Below are 26,831 nucleotides of genomic sequence, written 5' to 3' on the forward strand. Positions count from 1 at the left end.
GTCAGGGTCTCTGTAACACCTGTCAGGTTTCCTGGGAGCGGGAGGGAGGGTGTCAGGAGTCAAGATGGATTCCATGAAAACATCCTCCACAACATCCAGGACAGGAGGAATGGCCAGGGGTCTGTGCTGTGGAAGATCTAAGAATTCCCTGAGTCTCTTTTTAGACTGAGGGCAGTCCTGACATTCCCACTGGGAAATGCTCCCTTAAAGTATGAAGGGTTTCCCCAAAGGAAAAGTCCTCGGGTGGAGAGGCTGAAGGAATGGATTCCTCTGCATTAGAATCCTCATAAGCAGAGAAGGGTTGCATGTCTTCATATTCAGATGCATCAGACTCCTGTTAAGATAAAACTAATGGGGACAGACCTCTTTTTCTTCTGGAAGGGGTAGCTTGGCTTCCCCTAATAAGCTTTATAAGGTCATCTGCATGTGTCTGAGATTGGGTCGCCGGTTTCTTGGCCGTGGTTTGTACCCTGGGCCTTAGAAACTCAGTATTTTTTGAAAGAACGGTAGACGCGAAAGAAGTAGTCGGTTTGTGTCGAGAATCGGTAGTGGTAAGTACTTCCTCAGAAGCTGGTGCCTGCTCAGCAGCTCTGGACCCATTCAAGGTAGAGACAAGTACATTTGTGTACACTTACCATAAATGTAGATGTTCGAGTGTATTCACTGTTGCAGTCATTACATTTGGGTAATCTGCTGGCAGGTTGCCCTCAGTCGGCCTGACTAACAAAGTCTTGGGTACTGCGTCGGTTGCTGTCCCTTCTTCCATGACGTCAGGGGTATAAAACATGCAGCCACCGCCATTTTCAGTTTTTCTTGCCTCAGATGTCAAGTGCCCCTAAAATGGGGAGCAAAATATATATATATGTATATATGCATGTAATTTAGAATACAAAAAATTTACCTCCAAATAAAAGCAAATACAAAAAGAAGGCTTTCGAGCTTAGTAACAGAAAGAAGAGGTATAAAAAGAGAAAAATAGGGGGCTGGCGGGTGGGTAACCATGAATGCAACAGTGAATACACTTGAACATCTACATTTATGGTAAGTGTACACAACTGTACTATGTTCTTCGTGTTTCACTGTTGCAGTCATTACATTTGGGTATAATCCCAAAGCTATGGTTGGGAGGATGGAATTATACAGTATTAGGAGCAGCTATAAGGCCCTGCAGGACATCAGTGGCAAAGCTTGCTCTGGATTTAGAAAAGAGAGGTAAATGGTAATGCTTGATGAACGTATGAACTGAGCTCCAGGTAGCAGCTTCTAGAATGTCTCTGGTAGGAACCCCTCTGAGAAAGACTGCAGAAGTAGATGCAGCCCTGGTGGAATGGGATCTGATCCCCTTGGGGACAGGTTTACCATGATGCGTGTAGCAGAAACGAATACAATGGCTTATCCATTTTGAAATTGTTTGCTTTGAGATAGCCTTTCCCTTTGCCCCTGCAGCAAATGTCACCAGTAGTTGCTCAGATTTTCTTAAGAGATTTTGTTCTGTTCAAGTAGAAAGTACAGTTGTGTACACTTACTATAAATGTAGATGTTCGAGTGTCTTCACTGTTGCAGTCATCAGTGCAGGGTTCTTCCTGCCAGCAGGCAGTCCTCGGTCGGACAGAATCCCAAAGTCTGGGTCCGGCGTCGGCTGTTCAGTCATGCTCCTTGACGTCAGAGCGCTTAGAGTATAAAGCTGCCAGCCGACGTCATGTTCTCCAGTTTTTCTTGCCCCCGATGTCAGGTGCCCAAAAATGAAGGCTAATAGTAAAACAAAAAAGAAACATACAACAAACCCCACACCCTGAAGCAAATACACCTCAGAAGAAGGGTGAAGTAGGAAACCATACTAATGAAAATGTAAGAGGGGTCAGGAGGGAGGGTAACCCAGACTGCAACAGTGAAGACACTCGAACATCTACATTTACGGTAAGTGTACACAACTGTACTATGTTCATCGTGTTTCACTGTTGCAGTCATCACTCTAGGGTTGAATCCCAAAGCTGAGATAAAGGGTGGTGGTTATAGAGTAGAAGGGGTGGCTAGAAGGGCCTGCAAGACTGCAGAAACAAAGCCTGCCCTAGACTTAGAGTAAAGAGTGAGATTGTAGTGCTTAGAGAAAGTATGCACTGAACTCCAAGTTGCAGCTTCCAAAATATCTTTGGTAGGTACTCCCCTGAGAAAGGCAGCTGAAGTAGCAGCAGCTCTGGTAGAGTGAGTCCTAATTTTTCCTGGGATTTGCTTTCCATGATGAGAGTAACAAAATCTGATTCCATGAGCAATCCGTTTAGAAATGGTCTGTTTTGAAATAGCTTTGCCTTGGGAATTTGTTGCATAAGAAACCAACAGTTGCTGTGTTTTCCTGATATCCTTGGTTCTGTCCAGGTAAAAACGAAGTTGTCTGTGTACATCCAAGGAATGCAAGATCCTTTCCCCCTTATTTTGTGGATTCGTGAAAAAAGTTGGCAGGTGAATAGTTTGATTTAAAGCCACTTTGGAATCCACTTTAGGCATGAAAGTAGGATTAGTCCTTAAAGACACCCTATCTTGGTGAAAAATAATATAAGGTTCCACAGCCATGAGTGCTTGTAGCTCCGAGACTCTCCTGGCTGAAGTCAAAGCCAGCAGAATAGCTGTCTTCCATGATAAATACTTAAGATCAGATGTGGCAGCAGGCTCAAAAGGAGGCAGAGTGAGTTTCTCCAGAACATAGTTGAGGTCCCAGGCAGGTATGGGTGGTGTCCTAGGGGGGCTTAAATTCTTTGCTCCTCTGAGATATTGTTTCAGAAGTGGATGGGAAAAAAATTGGAGGATCTGTATTGTAATGTGCAGAGATAGCTGAGGCATGTATTTTAATGGAGGAGAAGGATAAACCCTTATGTAGCATGTCTGTCAGATAAAGTAAAATCAGTGGAATGTTAGGAATGAGGGGATCCGAATCCTGAGCATGCATCCAGGTGCAAAATCTCTTCCATTTACCTGCATAAGATTTTCTAGTGCTAGGCCGTCTGGCTTCTAAGATGACATCCATGACCTGTTTGGGAAGAGAAGGATTAATCATAGACCCTGAATTCGCCAGGCTGAGAGTTTTGACATGAAAGTGCAGAACCTGGCCCTGGTGCTGGGACAAAAGATTTGGAATCTGAGGTAAAATCCAAGGTGGCTCTTGGGATAGATTCATCAGTGTTGAGTACGAAAATTGACGAGGCCAATGTGAGGCTAGTAAAATCATTATCTTGGGCTTGTCCTGCTTGATCTTTAATAACACCCGTGGAAGAAGAGGTAGTGGCGGAAAGGCATACCCCGAGAGGTTTCTCCAACTGAATGATAGTGCATCCACTTTCCATGCTAGTTTGTGAAATGTTCTTGTGCAAAAAATCTGTAACTGGTGGTTGAGGGGGGATGCAAACAGATCTATGTCCGGGCAGCCCCAGGCTTGCGTAATCATCTTGAATATTTGGGTGTCTAGCATCCACTCGTGTGGGTCTGACAGGTTCCTGCTCAGGCTGTCTGCCAGAATATTTTGTTTCCCTGGCAGAAACTGAGCTTGTAGATCCATTTTGCAAGCTAGAGCTGTGTTCCAAAGAGTCATGGCTAGTCTGCAAAGGGGGTAGGAGTGTGACCCCCCTTGCTTGTTTATGTACCACATAACTGTGGTGTTGTCTGTCCAAATCTGTAGTTGTCCTGGTTGTAGAACATCCCTGAAAGCCAAGAGGGCATTCTGTACAGCTAGCATCTCTCTTAAATTGATATGTAGGTGCTTCTGATCCTCTGTCCAAAAACCTTGCAGACCTTTTCCCTGCAAGTGGGCTCCCCATGCGTAATCCGAGGCATCCGTGGTTAACACTTGGCTGGCTGGAGGCAGACTGAAGGCTTTCCCTTTGTTGTGAAGACATGCCATGGCCCACTAATGGAATTCCTTTTGTAGGCAAGGCAAGACAGCAATTTGTGTGTCTAGACTGTGGCAATGCTGGGACCATACACTTTTTAGGTACCATTGTATTTTTCTCATATGTAGTCTTGCATTTGGTATGAGAAGGATGCAGGAGGCCATGTAACCCAAAACCTGCAGGAATTTCCTTGCAGTTAGCTGAGTTTTTGATGCCAAGGTTTTGAAAGTTGAAGCCAGCTGCAGTTGATTTTCGGATGTCAGGAATGCCATCTGGGTTGTTGTGTTTAGAAGAGCACCCAGAAAAGTTATCTGTTGTGTGGGTGTCAAATTTGACTTTTTTATGTTCACAGTGAATCCCAGGTACTTGAGAAGATTTTGAACAAATTCCAGATGCTGGAGTAAGACATCCTTGCTGTCTGCTTGAATAAGGCAGTCGTCCAGATAAGGATAAATTTGAATTCCCTTGAGTCTGCAATAAGCTACTACTGGTGCCAGACACTTGGTGAAGACCCTGGGCGCAGTAGACAAGCCAAAGGGCAGCGCAGAGAATTGGTAATGTTTCGATCCGGCCTTGAACCTGAGGTATTTTCTGCACTCCTGTCTGATTGGGATGTGTAGGTAAGCCTCCTTTAAATCCAATGTCACCATCCATGCATTTTTGCTCAACATTGGCAGAGGCTGCTGCAAAGTAAGCATCTTGAATTTTGGTATGTCCAGGAAAGTGTTTAAGACTGACAGATCCAGGATGGGTCTCCATAAATTTTGCTTTCTGGGAACTAGAAAGAGCCTTGAGTAGAAACCTTGGCCAGTCTCTGATTGTGGAACCAGTTCTATGGCCATAGCCATGAGGGATCCCACCTGGTTTAATGCCTCTGACCATTGGTGTTTTGGAAGGTCTGGCCGTCCGTTTGGTCTTGGCAAGGTATGAAAGTGGAATTTGTAACCTCTTGAAACTACATCCAGAACCCACTTGTCTTGGGTTATGTAAGTCCAAATTTGTTGAAAAAGAGAGAGTTTTCCTCCTAGAGGTGCTTCCAGGAGAGAAGTTCCTGGAGCCATGCAGGGGAAGTCATTGAGCCTGTTTTCTTTAAGATTGAGGTCTGTCCTCTCCACCCCTGGGGGTGGAAGCACTCCACTGCCTAGGTCTGTAAGAGGTCTGTGCTGGGGCCCTCCCTCTGGAGCGCCTGTATCTACCCCTCTGAGGCCTGTCCGAGCTGGGAAAGGACCAATTTTTAGTTGGCCAATTTCTGCTAAATCTTGGGGGCTGAACTTGGAAGAAATCCTTAACCGTTGCATGGATTATGCCTTATCCTCCATTTTCTTTATCACCTCTTCAGCCTTAGAGCCAAACAAAACATTATGCTGAACAGGTGCATCCAGTAACTTTGCTTTCACTTGATCAGGTAAGTTTTGTTCCTTTAACCAAGCATGCCTTCTAATGACTGTGCCAGAGGCAGCCGCCCTGCAAGAAGCCTCCAAGGCATCAAAACCACAGTGTAAACCATGCTTCCCCACTTGTTCAGTGGCATGCATCAAATCGTGTAATTCCTTATTATCTGCACATGCAGTAATGGTACCTAGCTTTTGTTTCATAACAGACAGTAGAAATTGCTGATATTTTAGCATATGAAATTGACAATTTAAAGCCCTAATAGATAAAGTAGCAGAAGTGTACACTTTTTTGCCCCATCTCTCCAAAGCTCTGGAATCCTTATCTGTCGGAATAGGGTTTTTAGCAGAAGCGGCCTTAACCCCCTTAGGACCCTGAGAAATGGTTTCTGGATCAGCAGTAGGATTTTTGTAAAGGAACTGGTGGGAGTCAGGGACCCTGTAACATCTGTCGGGCTTAGCAGGGGCTGGTGGAAAGGAGTCAGGAGTTAAATTAGCCTCAGAAAAGGCATCATCCACAATATCCAGAATAGGAGGAATAGCCAGGGGTCTATGTTGGGGAAGAAGGAAATCCCTAAGCCTTCTCTTAGATTCTGAGTACTCCTGTCCTTCCCAGTGAAAATGTTCCCTCATGTCATGTAAAGTTTCCCCAAAAGAAAAATCCTCAGGGGGAGAAGCTGATGGAATGGATTCCTCAGCATCAGAATCCTCATAAGGAGGGAAAGAATATTCCTGTTCAGAGGAAGACACTGAAGAAATAGATGCTTGATCAGAAGATTCATAATCCAATTCTTGCCTTGGCCTTTTGTCTGGAGGGGGATGTGAATCCCTAATCATGGTTAGTAAGTCCTCTGCCATTTTAAGTAGCTGTTTCTGAGATTTGGGTCCCGGATCAGAAGAGGCCTGGGCTGGTGTCTTAGATTTAGAAGGAGTCTTTGTCTTTCTCTTTGGCTTTGCCTTTATCATTAGCTGTGTAGGCCTGAAAACCCCCTCGGAAGCCGGTACCTGCACGGCGGCTCCAGACCCATCCGAGGGAGCATTGTCCGAAGGTCCTGCAACTGGAGTGCTCAAAGGCCTAGTTGGCTCCTCGTGGGAGTCCGTTTCGGCAATCGGTTCTGAAATGGCCGACATCAGGGGCTGCGAAAGCACCTCACTGACGACGGCCGAACCTGTAACTGGCTCTGCTTGTAAAACGTCGTCTGATTTGGACCTCAGAGGCCTGTCCTTATCTTTGCGTCGTTTGTGAACTCCGGTAGTCGGAAGCATGTCCGACGGCATTTTATAATTAAATCGCCTACCAAAGTAGTGAAAAGCAAAATCGTACCTTTGCTTAATCGTACGTTGGTTAAATCTAGCACAAAACCGACAAGTAGCTACGTCGTGATCAGGGCCTAAACAAGGAATACAGTAAGAATGGAAATCCTTATGAGGTATTTGCTTCCCACAAGAAATGCAATTATTAACTTTTTCTGACATCGAACTGGAGCAAGAAAAAAGTTTCCCCAACGGGGTACTTAGCTTTGAGAAGAAGAAGTAAGTCTTCGGACTGAAGCACGAAAAAATATCAGGAGTCAGCCGACCGGCACTTGCGAACTGCTTTCACCGCACGGCAAGAAAAGACTGGAGAACATGGCGTCAGCTGGCAGCTTTGTACTCCTAGCGTTCTGACGTCAGGGAGCATGACTGAACAGCCAACGCCGGACCCAGACTTTGGGATTCTGGCCGACCGAGGACTGCCTGCCGGCAGGAAGAACCCTGCAGTGATGACTGCAACAGTGAAACACGATGAACATTCTTAGTTGTCTGTGTACATCCAACGAATGCAGAATCCGCTCCACCTTGTTCTGTGGATTTGGGAAAAAAGTTGGTAGATGAATGGTCTGATTAAGAGCCACACTGGATACCACTTTAGACTTAAAGGATGGATTGGGTCCTGAGTGCTACCCTATCCGGGTAGAAAATAATAAGAGGCTCCACTGCCATGAGAGCCTGTAGTTCTGAGATCCTTCTAGCTGAAGTGACTGCTAAAAGAAAAGCTGTCTTCCAAGAGAGAAATTTTATGTCCGCAGTAGCAGCTGGCTCAAAAGGAGGCTGGGTGAGTTTTTCCAACACAAAATTGAGGTCCCATGTAGGAGTTTGTGCTCTCCTGGGAGGTCTTAAATTTTTGGCCCCTCTGAGATACTGCTTTAGCAGAGGATGAGAAAAGAGGGGAGGCTCTGTGTTGTAATGAGCTGAAATGGCAGAGGTGTGGATTTTTATGGAAGAGAAAGATAGGCCCTTGTGAAGCATCTCAGTTAAATATTGCAGAATCTGAGGAATATTGGGCATCTCTGTGCTTATTCCTTGTGCCTGATTCCAGGCACAGAATCTTTTCCATTTATCAGCATAAGATTTTCTAGTGCTAGGCCTTCTAGCCTCCAAAATGACATCCATCACAGGTTTGCCAAGAGATGCAACTGGTGAAATTAGTTGAGTAGCCATGCTGCAAGATTCAGAGTTTGGAGCTGAGTGTATAAAATTTGAAAGTTCTGCTGAGACAGGAGATAAGGTGTCTGAGGCAGGTACCACGGAGGAAGATGCGACATATTGCATAGGAGCGGGTACCAGTGTTGGCGAGGCCAGTCTGGAGCAATCAGAATCATTTTTGTTTTTTCCTGTCTGACTTTTAGTAAGACCTTGGAGAGCAGAGGCAGAGGGGGAAAGGCATAGACTGATAGGTTTTTCCAGCTGAAGGATAGAGCATCCACTTTCCAAGCTTTTTTGTGATGAATTCTTGTGCAGAATTTGTCCAACTGATAGTTTTGGGGTGAGGCAAAAAGATCTATGTCTGGGCACCCCCATGTGCGTGTCAACATGCTGAAGATTTGCGGATCCAGTTTCCATTCGTGTGGGTCCATAAGATTTCTGCTTAGTTCGTCTGCCAGAGTATTTTGTTTTACTGGCAGGAATTGAGCTTGTAGATGTATTTGGTAAGTCAAGGCTGTGTTCCACAAGGCCATGTTTAGTCTGCAAAGGGGGTAGGAATGGGAACCCCCCCTGATTGTTTATGTACCACATGACTGTGGTGTTGTCCCGTCTTTATCAGTAGGTGTCCTGGATGAAGAAAGTCCTTGAAAGCTGTCAGAACACTCTGTACAGCTAGCATCTCTTTCTGGTTGATATTCAGGTGCATTTGATTTGGCCTCATTTGCCCTGAATGCATCTCCATGCCAGATGCACCCCCAAGCATAGTCTGATGCGTCTGTAGTCAGGGTTTGGGTGGCAGGGGGTGGAATGAATGACAGTCCCTTGTTTTGGTGATAGACCTCTGCCCACCAAAGGAACTCTTGCTGCAGGCAAGGAATGATAGGAATCATTGTTTCCAGGCTGTGACAATGTTGACTCCATAAGCTTTTTAGGTACCATTGAAGTTTCCTCATATGCAGTCTTGCATATGGAATTAGAAGAATGCAGGAAGCCATAAACCCCAAGGCCTGCAAAATTTGTCTTGCGGATAACTGGGTTTTTGTGGCCACTTGTTTGAAGTAAGTCATCAATTGGATTTGTTTGTCTGGCGTGAAGTAAGCCATCTGGGCAGTTGTATTCAAGCCTGCACCCAGGAATGTAATTTTTTGAGAGGGTACCAACTGTGATTTATTTTTGTTTATGGTGTACCCTAGGCAAGTTAGAAGCCTTTTTACAAACACCAGATGCTGTAGAAGAGTGTCCTTGTTTTCTGCCTGAATTAGACAATCGTCCAGATAAGGATAAATTTGAATGTTTCTTTGTCTGCAAAATGCAATTACTGGTGCCAGGCACTTTGTGAAGACCCTGGGCGCAGTAGATAAGCCAAAGAGCAGTGCAGAGAACTGGTAATGCAAATAGCCTGCTTTGAAGTGGAGGTATCTTCTGCAAGATTCCCTGATTGGGATATGCAGGTAAGCTTCTTTTAAATCTAGAGTTACCAGCCAGGCATCCTTGCCTAGCATAGGCAGTAAGTGTTGTAGAGTCAGCATCTTGAATTTTGGAATGTCCAGGAAAGTATTTAGAATGGATAAGTCCAGAATTGAACACCATGATTTATCTTTTCTGGGTACCAGGAAAAGTCTTGAATAAAAACCTTGTCCTTTTTCCTTTTCTGGTACTGGTTGAATAGCCCCCATATCCATGAGGGACATAACTTGTTTCTGGGCCTCTGCCCACTGATTTGGAGGCAGATCTGGCCATCCATTTGGAAATGGCAACGTGTGGAAATGAAATCTGTATCCCAGGGATACTATATTTAAAACCCACCTGTCCTGGGTAATTAGATGTCAATTTTGTGCATGAAGTGCTAGTTTTCCCCCCAAAGGGGCTGCCAAAAGATAAGTGCTTGGAAATGGCAGAGGAAAATCACTGAGACTGTTTACCGTAGGGGGGTGCCTTGCTACTTCCAGATTTGGAGGTGGAGGCACCCCATTGTTTTATTCTGTAAGTTCCTTGTGACTGAAACCTGGAGCCTTTGGAATGCCTGGGTTTGACCTGAGCGGCTCTGGTGGGTACTGGAAAGGACCAATTCTTAGTAGGCCAGTGCCTACTGAATCCGGATGGCTGCACTTGTAGGAAATCTTTTACAGTTTGCATAGATTTAGCTTTGCCTTCCATCTTTTTCAAACTTCTTCTGCCTTATTACCAAATAGACTGTCCTGTTGTAAAGGAGCATCCAACAATTTTGCTTTAACATGATCAGGCAGATTTTGCTCCTTGAGCCAAGCATGCCTTCTTATCACAGGTCCAGTTACAGCGGCCCTGCAAGAGGCCTCCAATGAATCAAAACCACATTGCAACGTATGCTTTTCAACTTGTTCAGCTGAATGCAATAAATCCTGTAACTCTATTTTCCACACAGTCAGAAATCAACATCATTTTCTGTTTAAGTAAGCCCATGACATGCTGCTATTTAAGCATATGAAATTGACAGTTTAAGACCCTGATTACCAGGGTTGCAGACGTGTAAACCTTCTTACCCCATCTATCCAGCGCCCTGGAGTCTCTATCAGAAGGGGTAGGATTTTTAGCAGTAGAAGCCTTAACACCCTTGGGACCCTGAAAAATTGTTTCAGGGTCAGCAGTAGGGTTTTTAAAAAGAAATTTGTGGGAGTCAGGAACCCTGTAATATCTGTCTGGCTTACTAGGAGCCGGAGGCAGGGAATCAGGAGCCATGCTGGATTCTGAGAAAACATCATCAACAATGTCTAGAACAGGAGGTATAGCCAAAGGTCTATGCTGAGGAAGAAGAAGGAAATCCCTAAGCCTCTTTTTGGATTGTGAAAAATCCTGACTCTCCAAATGAAAATGTTCTCTTAAGGTATGCAAAGTTTCTCCAAAAGAAAAATCCTCAGGAGAAGCAGAAGGGATGGATTCTTCTGCATCAGATTCCTCATAAGGTGGAATAGATAATTCCTAATCAGAAGAGGAATCAAAAGAAATGGAAACCTGATCTGAAGATTCATAGTCAGTGCCTTGCCTAGGCCTCTTAGCAGGAGGGGGTTGGGAACCCCTGATCAAGGTAATTAAATCCTCAGCCATTCTGATCATTTGTTTTTTAGGCATAGGGGCCTGAGCACGTGGCCCATGCGTCAGTTTTTTAGACATAGAAGTTGGTTTAGGCCTTGTTTTTGAGGATGGCGTCAGTTTAATATACAAATCTTTAGGCCTGAAAACACCCTCAGAAGCCGGTGCCTCCTCAGCGGCTTCAGACCCATCTAAGGGAGAGACATCCGCGGGTTCAATACTTGAAGTGTCTCGCAGCATACCAGACTCCGAATGGGTCTCGGTAGAGGCCTGCGAATCAAAAGTAGCGGGTATCAGGGGCTGCGAAAGCACCTCACTGAGTACCGGCGTCTGGCTTAGGAGAAGCTTCGGCGTCGGTTTTGGACCTCAACAGTCTGTCTCTGTCTTTTTCTTTGCGTTTGTTGTGAATTCTGGTAGTCGGATTGATAACAGATGACATTTCTGGATAGTTAAATCTTGAGCCAAAATATTTAGATGCAAAAATATACCGACGCTTAATAGTGCATTGGTTAAATTTAACACAAAACTGACAGCAAGGCACGTTGTGATCAGGGCCTAGGCAAGGAATACAATACAAATGAAAATCCTTATGAGGTATTTGCTTCCCACAAGTAATACAATTATTAACTTTTACGGACATCGGTAAGGAGCAAGAAAAAGTTTCCCCAACGGGGTACTTAGCTTTAGGTTGAAGACTTCAGTTCTGAAACTCGAAAAACGAAAAATTTCAGGAGTCGGCTGACCGGCACTTGCGAACTGCTTCTGCTTCGGGCACCACACGGCAAGAAAGACTGATTAAAATGGCATTGGCTGAAGGTTTTATACCCCTGACGACCTGACGTCATGGAAGAAGGGACAGCAACCGACGCAGGACCCAAGACTTTGTTAATCAGGCCGACTGAGGGCAACCTGCCAGCAGATTACCCAAATGTAATGACTGCAACAGTGAAACACGAAGAACATCTGCAGGATCCTTAGTCGAAGAAGAGTTTTGCGGCATACCGGACTCCAAAACGGTCTCGGTAGCGGCCTGCGAATCCACAGAAGTGGGCATCAGGGGCTGCAAAAGCGCCTCACTGAGGACCGGAGAACTGACTACTAGCTTAACGGAAGTGTCGTCAGTAGGTTTGGACCTGTGTGGTCTGTCTCTGTCTTAATCCTTACGTCTTTTCAGGAGATCTGCTGTCAGATGGCTTTTCGAAGCCATATCGGAATTCGAGGACTGTAAGCGAAAATATCTAGCTACAATAAAGGCCCGATGACGTATACTTCTGGCGTTGAACAAAGCACAAAAGCGACAGCGAGGGATGTCGTGATCTGGGCCTAAGCAAGTGACACAGTAAGAATGAAAGTCTGTGTGACATTTGCTTTCCATAGGCGAGACATTTGTTAAATTTTTCTGACATCAGTTAGGGAAAGAAGAAAGGATACCCAACGGGGTACTTAGCTTTAGAAGACTTCAGCTTCAATTCAGAAGACGAAACTCAGGTAACAGCCGACCGGCACTCGTGTGAACTGCTTCAGACTCCTCGGCAAGAAAGACTGATGTAATGCGTCGGCTGCCTTACTTTATACTACTGACGACCTGACGTCAGTCCTGAAGCGACAGCAATCGACGCAGAAATACCAAGCCTCTGGTATTCGGGCCGGTCGAGGGCTACCCTGGCAGGATAACCCAAATATGATGACTGCAACAGTGAAACACGAAGAACATCCAGTGCGGCCTTGGCCAAAAGGGAGTCACCAACAAGATTTTTGGCTGATCCTGCTGAATCTTCAGTTGAACCTTTTGTAGGAGAGGCAAGGGGGGAATGTATACATAAACATCCCCTTCCAAGAGAAAGATAGAGCATGCACCTTCCAAATCAGGGGATGTGGGACCCTGGCACGAAATTCTGGAAGTTGTCTGTTCATGGAGGAAGCAAAGAGATCTACCTGAGGCATACCCCAGCGAGAGAATAGGTCCATAAACACATCCCTGTGCAACATACATTCATGGGATTGGGTCTTGGACCTGCTTAGAGAGTCTGCCATTATATTCTGAGCTGAGGGGAAGTAAACAACCTCAATGGTAATTTGGTTTTGAAAGGCTAATCCCCAGGCGAGTAGGGCTAGTCTGCAACGAATGCAAGACACTGTACCCTCTGCTTGTTGATATACCAAAGAGGTGTGGTGTTGTCTGTGAACTACCTCAGTACTCCAGGAACTAGGTTGCTTTTGTAGATTTGAAGGACATATACTAGGGCCCTTGTATCCTTTACACTGACATGTTCCTGTGCCTGTTTGGGAGACCAAACATCTCTGACCCTCCAGGCTTGATGAGCTGCACCCCAACCTGTGTCTGAAGCATTTGTGAATAGCTCTAGAGAAGGAGGGGGGTTGTAAGGGTAGACAGGTTTTTGGTAACCTGTAGGATCCACCAATCTAGTTCCTTTTTTATGCAAGGAAGAAGTGGGATCAAGAACTCTAAAGGATGCAAGTCTTACTTCCAAACATCTCTTAGATACCATTGAAACTTCATGTGTAATTTTGCTAAGGGTATTCATGGGAATGGTAGAGGCCATATACCCTAGGAGACGTAGGAAGTCCCTGGCTGACAGTGACTGTAGGGGAAGAATGCTCTGAAAATAGGAAGGAGCAGCACCTTCTCTGTGGGTAGAGAAGCTAACATTTTGTCTGTTTGTATCCTGCATACCAGGAAAATGTGATCTTGGAAAGAGGTGAAAGTTGACTTCTGGAAGTTTATGGTGAACCCTAAGCTCTCCAGAAGGGCAATACTGAAGGAAAGACTTTCCTGAAGAAGTCCTGGGGACTATGCCTGAATCAAAAGGTCATCAAGGTAAGGGAAGATTTAAATTCCCTGCATTCTGCAGAATGCTATGACAAGTGCCAAGCATTTTGTGAAAACCCTTGGTGCCGCAGAGAGATCAAAGGGCAAAGCACAAAAAGTACAGTTTTGTACCTACCATAAATGTAGATGTTCGAGTGTTCACACTGCTGCAGTCATCACACTTGGGTTATCCTGCTGTCAGGCGGTCCCACAGTCGGCCAAAGTTCCAAAGTCTTGGTCCGGCGTCGGTTGCTGTCGCTTCTTCCCTGACTTCAGTGCACCAGGGGTATACAAGATGCATCTGACGCCATTTTCTTCAGTTTTTCTTGCCCCACATGTCAGGTGCCCCCAAGTGGGTAGGCAATACATATTGCTAATCAAAAATATACATATAAAAACAAAACAATACCTTCAGTTACCAGTAAATACACCCCAAAGGTTGTATAGGATAGAAGGGTATAGATAAGTCCAGCTAGTTCAGAGGGGATGGAGGGAGGGTAACCTGGACTACAGCAGTGTAAACACCAACATCTACATTTAAGGTAGGTACAAAACTGTACTATGTTCATCGTGTTACACTGCTGCAGTCACCACACTTGGGTTGAATCCCAAAGCTAAGTTTGGGTGGCTGGTCTATAAAGAGTTAGGATTGGCTAAGAGGCCCTGCAGAACTGCAGTGGCAAATCCTGCTCTGGATTTAGAGTAAAGAGGCAGGTGGTAATGCTTGGTGAAGGTGTGCACTAAACTCCAAGTTGCAGCCTCCAAAATTTCCTTGGTAGGTACTCCTCTGAGAAAGGCTGCTGAAGTGGCTGTTGCCCTGGTGGAATGAGGCCTAATGTTATTAGGGACTGATTTTCCATGCTGTGTGTAGCAGTACCGAATACAGTGTCCTATCCATTTGGATATAGTCTGCTTTGCGATAGCCTTGCCTTGTGATCCTGCAGCATATGCTACAAACAGTTGATCAGTTTTCCTGAAAGCTTTTGTTTTGTCCAAGTAGAAGCGTAGCTGCCTGTGTATGTTCAAAGAATGCAGAAGTTTCTCCCTTTATTTTGGGGTTTGGAATAAAAGTAGGCAAATGGATGGTTTGGTTAAGAGCCACACTAGATACCACCTTTGGCATGAAGGTAGGGTTTGTCCTTAAAGATACCCTATCCTGATGAAAAATTATAAAAGGTTCCACTGCCATTAATGCCTGTAGCTCTGAGACTCTTCGTGCTGAAGTTACTGCCAGGAGCAAAGCTGTTTTCCATGATAAAAATTTTAGATCGGCTGTATTGGCTGGCTCAAAAGGTGGTAGGGTCAGTTTTTCCAAAACTAAATTGAGGTCCCAAGTTAGTGTTGGTGCTCTCCGGGGCAGTCTTATGTTTTTAGCCCCTCTGAGGTACTGCTTTAGCAAGGGATGAGAGAATAAAGGAGGATCTGTGTTGTAATGTGCAGAAATGGCAGAGGCGTGAATCTTAATTGATGAAAAGGATAGGCCTCTGTCCAGCATCTCAGTTAAGTATGGTAAAATCCGAGGAATGTTTGGAACAAGAGGGTCAAGGCTGTGAGCCTGGTTCCAGGCGCAGAATCTCTTCCATTTTTCTGAGTAAGCTTTCCTGGTGCTAGGCCTCCTGGCCTTCAAAATGACATCCATAACAGCTTTAGAGAGAGGTGTTGCCTGTTTGACTAAAGTATCTGCCATGCAGCCAGGTTTAGGGTTTTGAGCTGACCGTGCAGGATCTGATTGTTTTGTTGAATCAGAAGGTGTGGAATTTGAGTAAAATCCATGGTGGGCCCTGAGCCAAGTTCCTTAAGATAGGGTACCAGTGCTGGCGTGGCCAGTCTGGAGCAATCAGGATCATCTGTGTTTTTTCTTGTCTGGCTTTTAGGAGTACCTTTGAAAGGAAAAGGCAGTGGTGGGAAGGCATAGGCTTTTAGGTTTTTCCAGCTGAACAGAAGAGCATCCACTTTCCATGCTTGTTTGTGATAAGTCCTTGTGCAGAATTTTTGTAGTTGGCAATTCAGAGGGGAGGCAAAAAGATCTATGTCTGGGCATCCCCATTTTTGTGTTATCATGCTGAAGATTTGTGGGTTCAATTTCCATTCGTGAGGGTCCATGATATTTCTGCTTAGGTCGTCTGCCAGAGTATTTTTCTTTCCTGGCAGGAATTGTGCTTGCAGGTGAACTTGGTACATTAGAGCTGTGTTCCACAAGGTCATGGTTGCCTGCCTAGGGGATAAGAGTGAGTGCCCCCTTGTTTGTTTATGTACTACATTACTGTGGTGTTGTCTGTCTTTAGTAATAGTTGTCCTGGGTGTAGAAGGTCCTTGAAAGCTGTTAGGGCATTTTGAACAGCCAACATCTCTTTTTGATTGATGTGAAGATGCATCTGGTCTGTGGTCCACTTGCCCTGAATGCATGTTCCTGCCATGTGTGCTCCCCAGGCGTAATCCGAAGCATCTGTTGTTAGAGTTTGCCTGGCTGTGGGTTGAGTAAAAGGCTGACCCTTGTTCAGGTAACATGCCTGTGCCCACCATCGAAACTCCTGTTTGTAGGCAGGGAATTATTGGAATTACTGCTTCTAGACTGTGAGAATGTTGACTCCAAACACTTTTTCGGTACCACTGTAATTTCCTCATATGCAGTCTGGCATATGGTATTAGTAGTATGCAGGATGCCATGAATCCCAGGGCTTGCAGAATTTTTCTTGCAGGGAGATGGGACGTTTTTGCCAGTAGTTGAAAATATTGAGTTAGTTGCACTTGTTTGTCTGGCGTGAGGTAAGCCATCTGGACTGTTGTATTTAAGCTGGCACCCAGGAATGTAATCTGTTGTGAGGGCACTAGTTTTGACTTCTTTTCGTTTACTGTGTACCCTAGAGAAATTAGCAACCTTTTCACAAATGCTAGATGCTGTAGAAGAATGTCCTTTGTCTCTGCTTGAATGAGGCAGTCGTCCAGGTATGGATATATTTGAATTCCTTTTTGTCTGTAAAATGCAATTACTGGTGCCAGGCACTTTGTGAGGACCCTGGGCACAGTAGATAAGCCAGAGGGCAGTGCAGAGAATTGGTAGTGCATTGTACCAGCTTTGAATCAGAGGTATCTTCTGCAATTTTGTCTGATAGGGACATGCAGGTATGCTTCTTTGAGGTCCAGAGTAACAAGCCAAGCCTTCTTGCCCAGCATGGGTAGAAGCTGCTGTAATGTCAACATTTTGAATTTCGGAATATCCAGGTAAGAATTCAGAATTGAAAGGTCCAGTATAGGCATCCAGGCTTTGTCCTTTCTGGGGACCTTGTCCTTGTTCCTGTTGTGGTACTTTTTCTATAGCTCTCATGTCCATGAGGGTTGAAATTTGTTTTTGTGCCTCTGCCCATTGATTTTGTGGCAGGTCTGGCATTCCTTTTAGCTTTGGTAAAGTATGGAAGTGGAATCTGTAACCTTGTATTCAGGACCCATTTGTCTTGGGTGATTGTTTGCCAGTTTTGAGAAAAAAGTGCTAGTTTTCCCCCTAAGGGGGCTTCCAGAAGGGACGTGCTTGGCGTACGCAAGGGAAAGTCATTGTGACTGTTTCCTGTAAGGTTGAGACTTGTCCTCACCTCCTTTTGGGGTTGAGGTGCCCCACTGTCGTTGTCTGTTTGAGCCTTGGGGTTGAGATCTGCCTCTTGGGCGTCTGTATCTGCCTCTCTGTGGCCTGTCTGACACTGGAAAGGACCAATTTTTTGTTGGCCAATTTCTGCTAAACCGAGGTGGCTGTACCTGTAAGAAATCCTTGACTGTTTGCATAGATTTAGCTTTATCCTCCATTTTTTTAAACACCTCTTCTGCCTTAACACCAATCAAGGTATCATGTTGTAAAGGAGCATCCAATAACTTTGCCTTAACATGTTCAGGTAAACCCTGTTCTTTTAACCAAACATGTCTTTGAATAACAGAACCTGTAACTGCGGCACTACAAGAGGCCTCTAAAGAATCAAAACCACATTGCAGAGTATGTTTTCCCACCTGTTCAACTGCATGCAATAAATCCTGCATTTCTTTACAATCAGGAGCTTCTGAGCTAGCAAGCATTTTCTGTTTTAACTGAGCCATTAAATATTGTTGGTACATAAGCATGTGAAACTGGCAATTTAAAGCTCTTACTGCTAAAGTTGCAGACGTGTATACTTTCTTCCCCCATCTATCCAAAGCTCTGGAATATCTGTCAGAGGGTACTGGATTTTTTGCAATGGAAGCCTTAACCCCTTTTGGACCCTGGGAAATAGTTTCTGGATCAGCAGAAGGGTTTTTGTATAGAAACTTGTGAGAGTCAGGGACTCTATAATACCTATCTGGCTTGGCTGGAGCAGGGGGCAAAGAGTCAGGACATAAGCTGGATTCAGAGAACACATCATCCACAATGTCTAGTACAGGCGGAATAGCCAGGGGCCTGTGCTGAGGCAATAAGAGGAAATCCCTCAGCCTTTTCTTGGATTCTGAGTATTCCTGACTTTCCCAATGGAAATGTTCCCTCATGGTATGTAAAGTTTCCCCAAAAGAGTAATCCTCAGGAGGAGAGGCTGAAGGGATAGATTCCTCAGCATCAGAGTCCTCATAGGGGGGTAAAGAGTATCCCTGGTCTGAAGAGGAATCAGAGGAAATGGAAACCTGATCAGAGGAGTCATAGTCTGTATCCTGCCTAGGCCTTTTCTCAGGAGGGGGATGGGAACCCTGATTAGAGTAATGAGGTCTTCGGCCATTTTAAGCATCTGTTTCTTAGGCATGGAGGACTGTCCAGGAGAATGCTGTACTTGTTTCTTTGTCTTTAATGGTACCTTTGTCTTGGCTGTTTATTTAATGGTAAGTTGTGAAGGTCTGAAAACACCCTCAGAAGCCAGTGCCTGCTCAGCGGCTCCGGACCCATTTGAGGGATTAGTTTCCATAGGCCCAATACCTTGAGTTTCCAGAGGCCTAGTTGTCTCCACGTGGGAGTCGGAGGAGGCCTGTGGCTTTGAGGTAGCGGGTGTCAGGGGCTGCGAAAGCACCTCACCGAGAACCGGTGACTGGCCTAGAAGAGGTTTCGTCGTCAGTTTTGGACCTCGGATGCCTGTCTTTATCCTTGTCTTTGTGTTTTTTCAGAATTGCGGTCGTCGGTTTATCCGATGGCATAGTATAATTGAACCTTCGGCCAAAGTAGTGCAAAGCAAAATCAAAATGTCTTTTTATAGTGTGTTTGTTAAATCTAGCACAAAACCGACAATTAGTGATGTCGTGATCAGGGCCTAGGCATGGAATACAGTAAGAGTGGAAGTCCTTATGAGGTATTTGCTTCCCACAAGAAATACAATCATTAACTTTTTTTGACATCGGTCTGAGGCAAGAAAAAAGTTTCCCCAACGGGGTACTTAGCTTTATTGAAGACTTCGGATCTGAAATTCAACTTCGAAAATCTCAGGAGTCGGCCGACCAGCACTTGCGAACTGCTTCTGCTTCGGGCACCGCACGGCAAGAAAGACTGAAGAAAATGGCGTCGGATGCATCTTATATACCCCTGGCGCACTGATGTCAGGGAAGAAGCGACAGCAACTGACGCTGGACCAAGACTTTGGAACTCCGGCCGACTGCGGGACTGCCTGACGGCAGGATAACCCAAGTGTGATGATTGCAGCAGTGCAACACGAACATCTGAAAATGCAAGGAAGCAACCGAAAAATGTAAAAATCTCCCGAACTACGGGATTGATGGGGATGTGAAGATGAACATCTTTTATGTCTAAAGACACAATGAATGCCTGGGGAAGAATGACAGGGAGAAGGGAAGGCAAAGTCAACATACGAAAGGAAGAGACTTTGAGAATGGTATTTAAATGGGAAAGGTCCAGGATGGGTCTCCAAGGGTCATCCTTCCTGGGGACCAAGAACATCCTGGAGTAAAATCCCTTTCCTTGCTAGGAAGTGGGAACCTCTTGGATAGTCCCCTGGGAGAGCAGGTCTGAGATGACCTGAGGAAAAACGATCAACTGACCTGTGGGGGTGAGGGGGTAGGATGCTTCTGAATGAGGGATATTTTTCCCAGACCACAAAATACCCTGTCATGATGATGGAGTGGACTCAAGGGTCCTGGGTGATTAGTTTCCAAGCAAGACAGACAGAAATAGACAGGGGAGTGGATGGCACTGTAGGCTGGTAGTCACAGGCTAGCTGGCTTAGGTTGGGACTGAAAGGACTGTTTTGGAGCAGGCTTGGAAGAGGCTGGCTTTCTAGGTCCCCTCTTACTTTTTGAAGAAGAGGACAGGGATGGTTTCCTAGGCCTCTTTTCTGGAGGAGGGAGAGAGGCCCTGTCTGGATGTGGCTGGGATCCACGAATTAAAGAGATGAGATCCTCTGCCAATGAAAGCATATGGGAGCTAGTGCTGGGCCTGTGAGAGGGGGGCCTGGCAGGCACAGGCTTTGAAATGTTGGCTGCTTTAGCCCTGGCAAAGGCCTTAATAGACATAGCTGGAGGAGGCCTAGCAGCTCCACGTGCAGGGGTAGAAATATCTAGGGGAATGGTGTCTGATAAATCCTGTGAAATCGCAACAGAAGGCTGGATTTCAGAAGCCGTTTCTACCAGGATAGAAGAGGCCTCGGTAGAAGGCAAGTTATCGGCTGATGAAAGAACCGCTTGCTCGGTTTCGGCCGAAACCGAGACACTCGTGGTTTGCTTAACCGCGGTTTCAGCCGAAACCGCGGACCGCGAGTGTCGGTCCTTTTTTGCGCTTTTGGTTATTTGCGTAGTCAGAGGATCCGACGGCATAATGTAGGCAAAATCGGAGCCGAAAATCTGTTCAGCAAAGTCCGAGCGACGTCTAAGCGTCCGTTGGTTAAAAGAAGCACAGGCTAGACAAGCTGCTACGTCGTGGTCTGGGCCTAAACAATGAATGCAATAGGAGTGGAAATCTTTATGAGGTATTTGTTTCCCACAAGATAAACAGTTATTAACTTTCTCTGACATCGGCTGAGGCAAGAAAGAGTCCCAACGGGGTACTTAGCTTTATAGAAGTCTTCGAAGTAGTATTCGGTAGTAGTAATCTCTGGATCTGACCGACCGGCACTTGCGAACAGCTTCTGCTTCGGGCGCCACGCGGCAAGAAAGACAGAGGAAAATGGCGTCGGCTGATGCCTTTATACCCGAAGAACTGCCGCAATGACGTCGGGTGAAGTGCGACACCAGCCGAAGCCAGACCCAGACTTTGGAATCCGGCCGACCGAAGGGCTGCCTGATGACAGGACAACCCATTTGTAAGGACTGCAGATGCATCCTTGAAGGACATCTGGGTAATTCATTTGGAACCATGGTAGCGGAGATACAAGGATATGTTTAAGGTCCTGTAGCTCCTTCCCTTTCTCCTGTAAGGTTCTGAATAGTTCTGCTGCCGAGCTACCAAAATAAGGCTTTGTTATCTAGGGGTGCGTCCATCAATTTGGCCTTGAAATCCTCAGGCAAAGGCTGTAACCTGAGCCAAGAGTATCTTCTTAGGACTAACCCAGTGGCAGCTGCCCTAGCAGAAACATCAGCAGCATCATAACTACACTTGGAGTGCGTAGTCACTTGTGCAGATGAATTGAGGACAGTTGCCAATCGAGATTTAGCTGGGGAATCTGGGATGTCTGTCAAAAGTTTCCCTGCATCAGCAAGAAAAGCCAGGGAGTACTTTGTCATGTGGGTCTGATAGCTGATTGCCCAGAAGGCCAAACTGGCAGAGGTATAAACCTTTTTTCCCAAACGTTTCATGACCTTACTCTCCTTATCAGAGGGTAACAAGAAAGTGGATGGGAGCAACCTGAAAGCTTTCTCCAAACAGATATGGTAGCTGGGTCAGCAGAAGGAGCCTTGAATAGGAACTTGGGAGTCCTCATGAACCTTATATAACCTGTCTGCACGCTTAGGGGCAGGAGGCTGAGAGTCTGGACACTGGGAAGCAGCCGAGAAGGTATACAGAAAGGCAGGCAGGACTGAAGGGATTGCAGAACTAGATGGGGAATCCATCTGCAAGAGGTCATAGTACCTCTTCTGAATGGCTGAAACTTGTGAACAGTCCAACTTGAAAAAATCTTTCATTTTGAGAATGGTGTCTTCAAAGGAAATACCCTTCCCACGGGAATCTGTAGCATTAGATTCCTCCTCTGCAGAGGCACACCCCTAGGGGGGAAATCATATGTGTGGAGTAGGCCAAAGACTCCTATCCAGAATAATCCTCCTCTTCTTAAGAGGTGTCAACAGCTGTCCTTTTACAAATAGTAGAAAGGGAAAAGGCCTGAAGAGGAACAGAAGGAGAAGGGCCATGCAGGCATTAAAGAGGCTTTGTGAAAAAGCTTGCCAATCAGGAGGTTGCTGTGGTTAAGCAGGAGAAACGGGTTTTGTTTTGAACTTCTTCTTTTTAAGGACTTCCATATGGTGAATGGTAGAAGGGTCCAACGTCAGCCTACATTTGAAGATATCTGTAAGCACATCTTCATGCACAGTGATTTGTGTGACGCTACAAGGCCCTTCGTAGATAACGAGCCTGGGTTACCCCTTTTCGCCTGGATCAGATGCCTGCACTTCCCTCGTGGACATTCCGGTGGACTCCGGGGCTTCACCTGTGGTACCTTCCCAAGGTACATCCACCATCTCCAGCACGGCCTTCGGACCTGCATCGGCCTCAGGAGAAACAACCGGAAGAGAGGGCGCTAAAAGTTCAGGCTGCGAATTCTTGGCCTTTTTTGGTAAGGGCTTGTCTGAATGACCCGATGTCACTTCCATCTCCTGTGCTAAGCGCTTAAGGCGCTGGTTTACTAATTACAGCTTAAGAGACACTAGACGACTCCTGAGGGTCTTGGGGACGAAGAAAGTACAGTTATGTACACTTGCCATAAATGTAGATGTGCGAGTGTATTCACTGTTGCAGTCATTACATTTGGGTAATCTACTGGCAGGTTGCCCTCAGTCGGCCTGATTAACAAAGTCTTGGGTGCTGCGTCGGTTGCTGTCCCTTCTTCCATGACATCAGGTTGTCAGGGGTATAAAACATGCAGCCGACACCATTACATCAGTTTTTCTTGCCCCAGATGTCAGGTGCCCCCCAAATGGGGAGCAAAATATGTAAACAATTTAAACACAAAAATATATACCTCCAAACAAAAGCAAATACATCAAAAAGGCTTTTAAGGGTAGAAAAATAAAGGAGAGGCATAGTAAGAGAAAAAACTGGGGGCTGGAGGGAGGGTAACCAGGACTGCAACAGTGAATACACTCGAACATCTACATTTATGGTAAGTGTACACAACTGTACTATGTTCTTCGTGTTTCACTGCTGCAGTCATTACATTTGGGGAGATTCCTAAAGCTAAGATTGGTTGGATGGATTTATACAGTATTAGGACCGGCTATAAGGCCCTGCAAAACAGCAGTGGCAAAGCCAGCTCTGGATTTAGAGAACATTGGTATATGATAGTGCTTGGTGAAAGTATGAACTGAACTCCAGGTAGCAGCTTCTAGAATATCCCTGGTAGGAACACCTCTGAAAAAAGGCTGTAGAAGCAGATGCAGCCCTGGTAGAATGGGATCTGATCCTATGGGGGATAGTTTTTCCATGGTGCTTATAGCAGAAATGAAAACAATGGCTTATCCATTTGGAAATGGTTTGCTTTGAAATAGCCTTTCACTCTGCCCCTGCAGCAAATGCTACCAGCAGTTGTTCAGATTTTCTTCGAGATTTAGTCCTGTCCAAGTAAAATCTAAGTTGTCTGTGCACATCCAATGAATGCAGAATCCGCTCCCCTTTGTTCTGTGGATTGGGAAAGAAAGTTGGCAAATGAAGGGACTGATTAAGAGCCACACTGGATACCACCTTGGGCATGAAGGATGAGATGGTCCTGAGTGATACCCTGTCTGCGTGAAAGATGATGAAAGGCTCCACTGCCATAAGGGCCTGTAATTCAGAAATCCTTCTAGCCGAAGTGATTGCTGAAAGGAAAGCTGTTTTCCAGGAAAGGAATTTTAAGTCTGCAGTAGCTGCTGGCTCGGAAGGAGGTAGAGTGAGTTTTTCCAATACAAAGTTAAGGTCCCAGGCAGGGGTTGGAGTTCTCCTGGGTGGCCTTAAGTTTTTGGCCCCTCTGAGATACTGCTTTAACAGAGGATGAGAGAAGAGGACGGGTTCTGTGTTGTAATGAGCTGAAATGGCTGAGGCATGGATTTTTATGGAAGAAAAAGATAGGCCCTTGTGAAGCATCTCAGTTTAGTATTGCAAAATCTGAGGCAAATTGGGCACTGCTGTGCTCCTCTCTTGAGACTGATTCCAGGCACAGAATCTTTTCCATTTGTCAGCATAAGATTTTCTAGTACTAGGTCTTCTCGCCTCCAAAATGACATCCATCACAGGTTTGCTGAGGGATGATAAGGGGGAATTTAATTGATTAGCCAAGCTGCAAGATTCAATGTTTGGAGCTGAGGGTGCAGAATTTGGTTGTTCTGATGAGACAGTAAGGATGGTGTCTGAGGCAGGTGCCAAGGAGAAATTTGTGACAGACTGCATAGGAGTGCTTACCAGTATTGGCGAGGCAAGCCTGGAGCAAGCAAAATCATCTTTGGTTTGTCCTGTTTGACTTTTAGTAGAACTTTGGAGAGCAAAGGCAGAGGGGAAAAAGCATAGACTGACAGGTTTTCCCAGCTGAAGGACGGAGCATCCACTTTCCAGGCTTTTTTGTGAGGAGTTCTTGTGAAAAATTTGTCCAACTGGTAATTCTGGGGTGAAGCAGAGAGATCTATGTCTTGCATGTCAACATGTTGAAAATCCGTGGTTCCAGTTTCCGTTTGTGTGGGTCCATGAGATTTCTGCTTAGATCGTCTGCCAAAATATTCAGTTTTCCTGGCAGGAATTGGGCTTGCAGTTGTACTTGATAGCTCAAGGCCGTGTTCCACAATACCATGGCTTGTCTGCAGAGGGGGTAGGAATGTGTACCCCCCTACTTGTTTATGTACCACATAACTGTGGTGTCGTCCGTCTTTACCATTAGTTGCCCTGGATGAAGGTAATCCTTGAAGGCTGTCAGTGCATTCTGTACAGCTAGCATTTCTTTTTGATTGATATGAAGGTGCATTTGATTCAGGCTCCATTTGCCCTGAATGCACTTCCCTGCCAGATGAGCCCCCCCCATGCATAGTCTGATGCATCTGTAGTTAGGGTTTGGGCGGCAGGGGGTGGTGTGAATGGCAGTCCCTTGTTTTGGTGGCAGGCCTCTGCTCACCACAGGAACTCTAGTTGCAGGCAAGGTATGATAGGAATCATTGTTTCCAGGCTGTGAGAATGTTGACTCCATAAACTTTTTAAGTACCACTGAAGTTTCCTCATATGTCAGGTCGTCAGGGGTATAAAACATGCAGCCGACGCCATTACATCAGTTTTTCTTGCCCCAGATGTCAGGTGCCCCCCAAATGGGGAGCCAAATATTTAAGTAATTAAAAACACAAAAATATACCTCCAAACAAAAGCAAATACACCAAAAAGGCTTTTAAGCGTAGTAAAGGAAAGTAGAGGTATAGTAAGACAAAAACAGGTTGTTGGAGGGAGGGTAACCAGGACTGCAACAGTGAATACACTCGAACATCTACATTTATGGTAAGTGTACACAATTGTACTATGTTATTCGTGTTTCACTGTTGCATTCATTACATTTGGGTAGATTCCCAAAGCTATGGTCGGGAGGATGGATTTATACAGCATTAGGACCAGCTATAAGGCCCTGCAGGACAGCAGTGGCAAAGCCAGCTCTGGATTTAGAGAAGAAAGGTAAATGGTAATGTTTGATGAACGTATGAACTGAGCTCCAGGTGGCAGCTTCTAGAATGTCTCTGGTAGGAACACCTCTGAGAAAGGCTGTAGAAGTAGATGCAGCCCTGGTGGAATGAGATCTGATCCTCTGGGGGATAGTTTTACCATGGAGCATGTAGCAGAAACGAATACAATGGCTTATCCATTTGGAAATAGTCTGCTTTGAAATAGCCTTTCCCACTGCCCCTGCAGCAAATGCCACCAGTAGTTGTTCAGATTTTCTTAGAGATTTTGTCCTGTTTAAGTAAAATCTAAGTTGTCTGTGTACATCCAATGAATGCAGAATCTGCTCCCCCTTGTTCTGTGGATTGGGAAAGAAAGTTGGCAAATGAATGGTCTGATTAAGAGCCACACTGGACACCACCTTAGGAGTGAAGGATGAATTGGTCCTGAGAGACACCCTGTCCGCATGAAAATTAAAAAGAAGTTATGTCTTACCATAACGTTCCATCTGTATTGTTGATCCTCGTTCAGTCATTACGTATGGGTATCGGTTCAGAGCTCGGAACCGAGCCAGACATTTTCCAAGCTCACGTCAGCTTCAAACTCTCAACCTAAACTCTTACCCACAATTCCCCTCTCTCTGTTACCTCAGATTGACTTTGCAAGTTAAACAAGGTAGAGACTACCTCTGGTCAAATAACCTAAGAGAACTGGATGGTGAGATCCACTAGAAACCACAGGAGGGGGAAGGAGGGAGGGTCATAATGACTGAACGAGGATCAACAATACAGATGGAACGTTATGGTAAGACATAACTTTATCTGATATTGTTAATCTTCGTTCATTCCTTACGTATGGGACAGAGTCCCCAGCTGCCTCTATTCCTGGGGGGCTCTCATGGAAGGACATTCCTGAGCACCATAGAACCAAAAGATGCTCTTCCCCTGGAGGCCAAATCCAATTTGTATTAATTGATAAAGGTATGAGGCGTAGCCCAAGTTGCAGCTGCACAGATGTCATGTAAAGAAGCTCTGGCATGGAAGGCAGCAGAAGTTGCCACCGACCTTGCTGAATGAGCTTTCATGGTAGTAAGCAACGAGATATTATGTTGTGTGTAAATAAAGGTCACACAGTCCTTCAATCATCTAGCTAAAATGACTTTAGCAACAGCCGATCCTAATCTAAATCCAGAAAAGGCCAAAAATAACTGGTCAGATTTATGAAAGGGTTTAGTCCTGTTTAGGTAAAAATGGATTTGCCTGTGTATATCAAGGGTATGTAGGCAATACTATCCTCTGTTTGAATGGTTGGGAAAGAAAACTGGCAATTCAATGGCTTGATTAATGGACATTTCAGAGATCACTTTAGGCAGAAATGATGGATTAGTTCTCAGAGACACTATCTATACGAAAAATCAAGTATGGACTTTTGATACATAA

The 26,831-nt window shown here is 45.4% G+C and overlaps 1 protein-coding gene across 2 annotated transcripts in view; it reads right to left on the reverse strand.

Annotated features, from left to right (window-relative positions):
* BRPF3 (bromodomain and PHD finger containing 3) overlaps window positions 1-26,831 on the reverse strand; it is a 1,617,494-nt gene that overhangs the window by 54,420 nt on the left and 1,536,243 nt on the right. The gene's annotated exons all lie outside the window — the stretch shown is intronic.

This window comes from Protopterus annectens, chromosome 7.part0 (assembly GCF_019279795.1).
Source record: "Protopterus annectens isolate FY-2018-M chromosome 7.part0, PAN1.0, whole genome shotgun sequence".
In the NCBI taxonomy this organism is placed as follows: Eukaryota; Metazoa; Chordata; order Ceratodontiformes; family Protopteridae; genus Protopterus; species Protopterus annectens.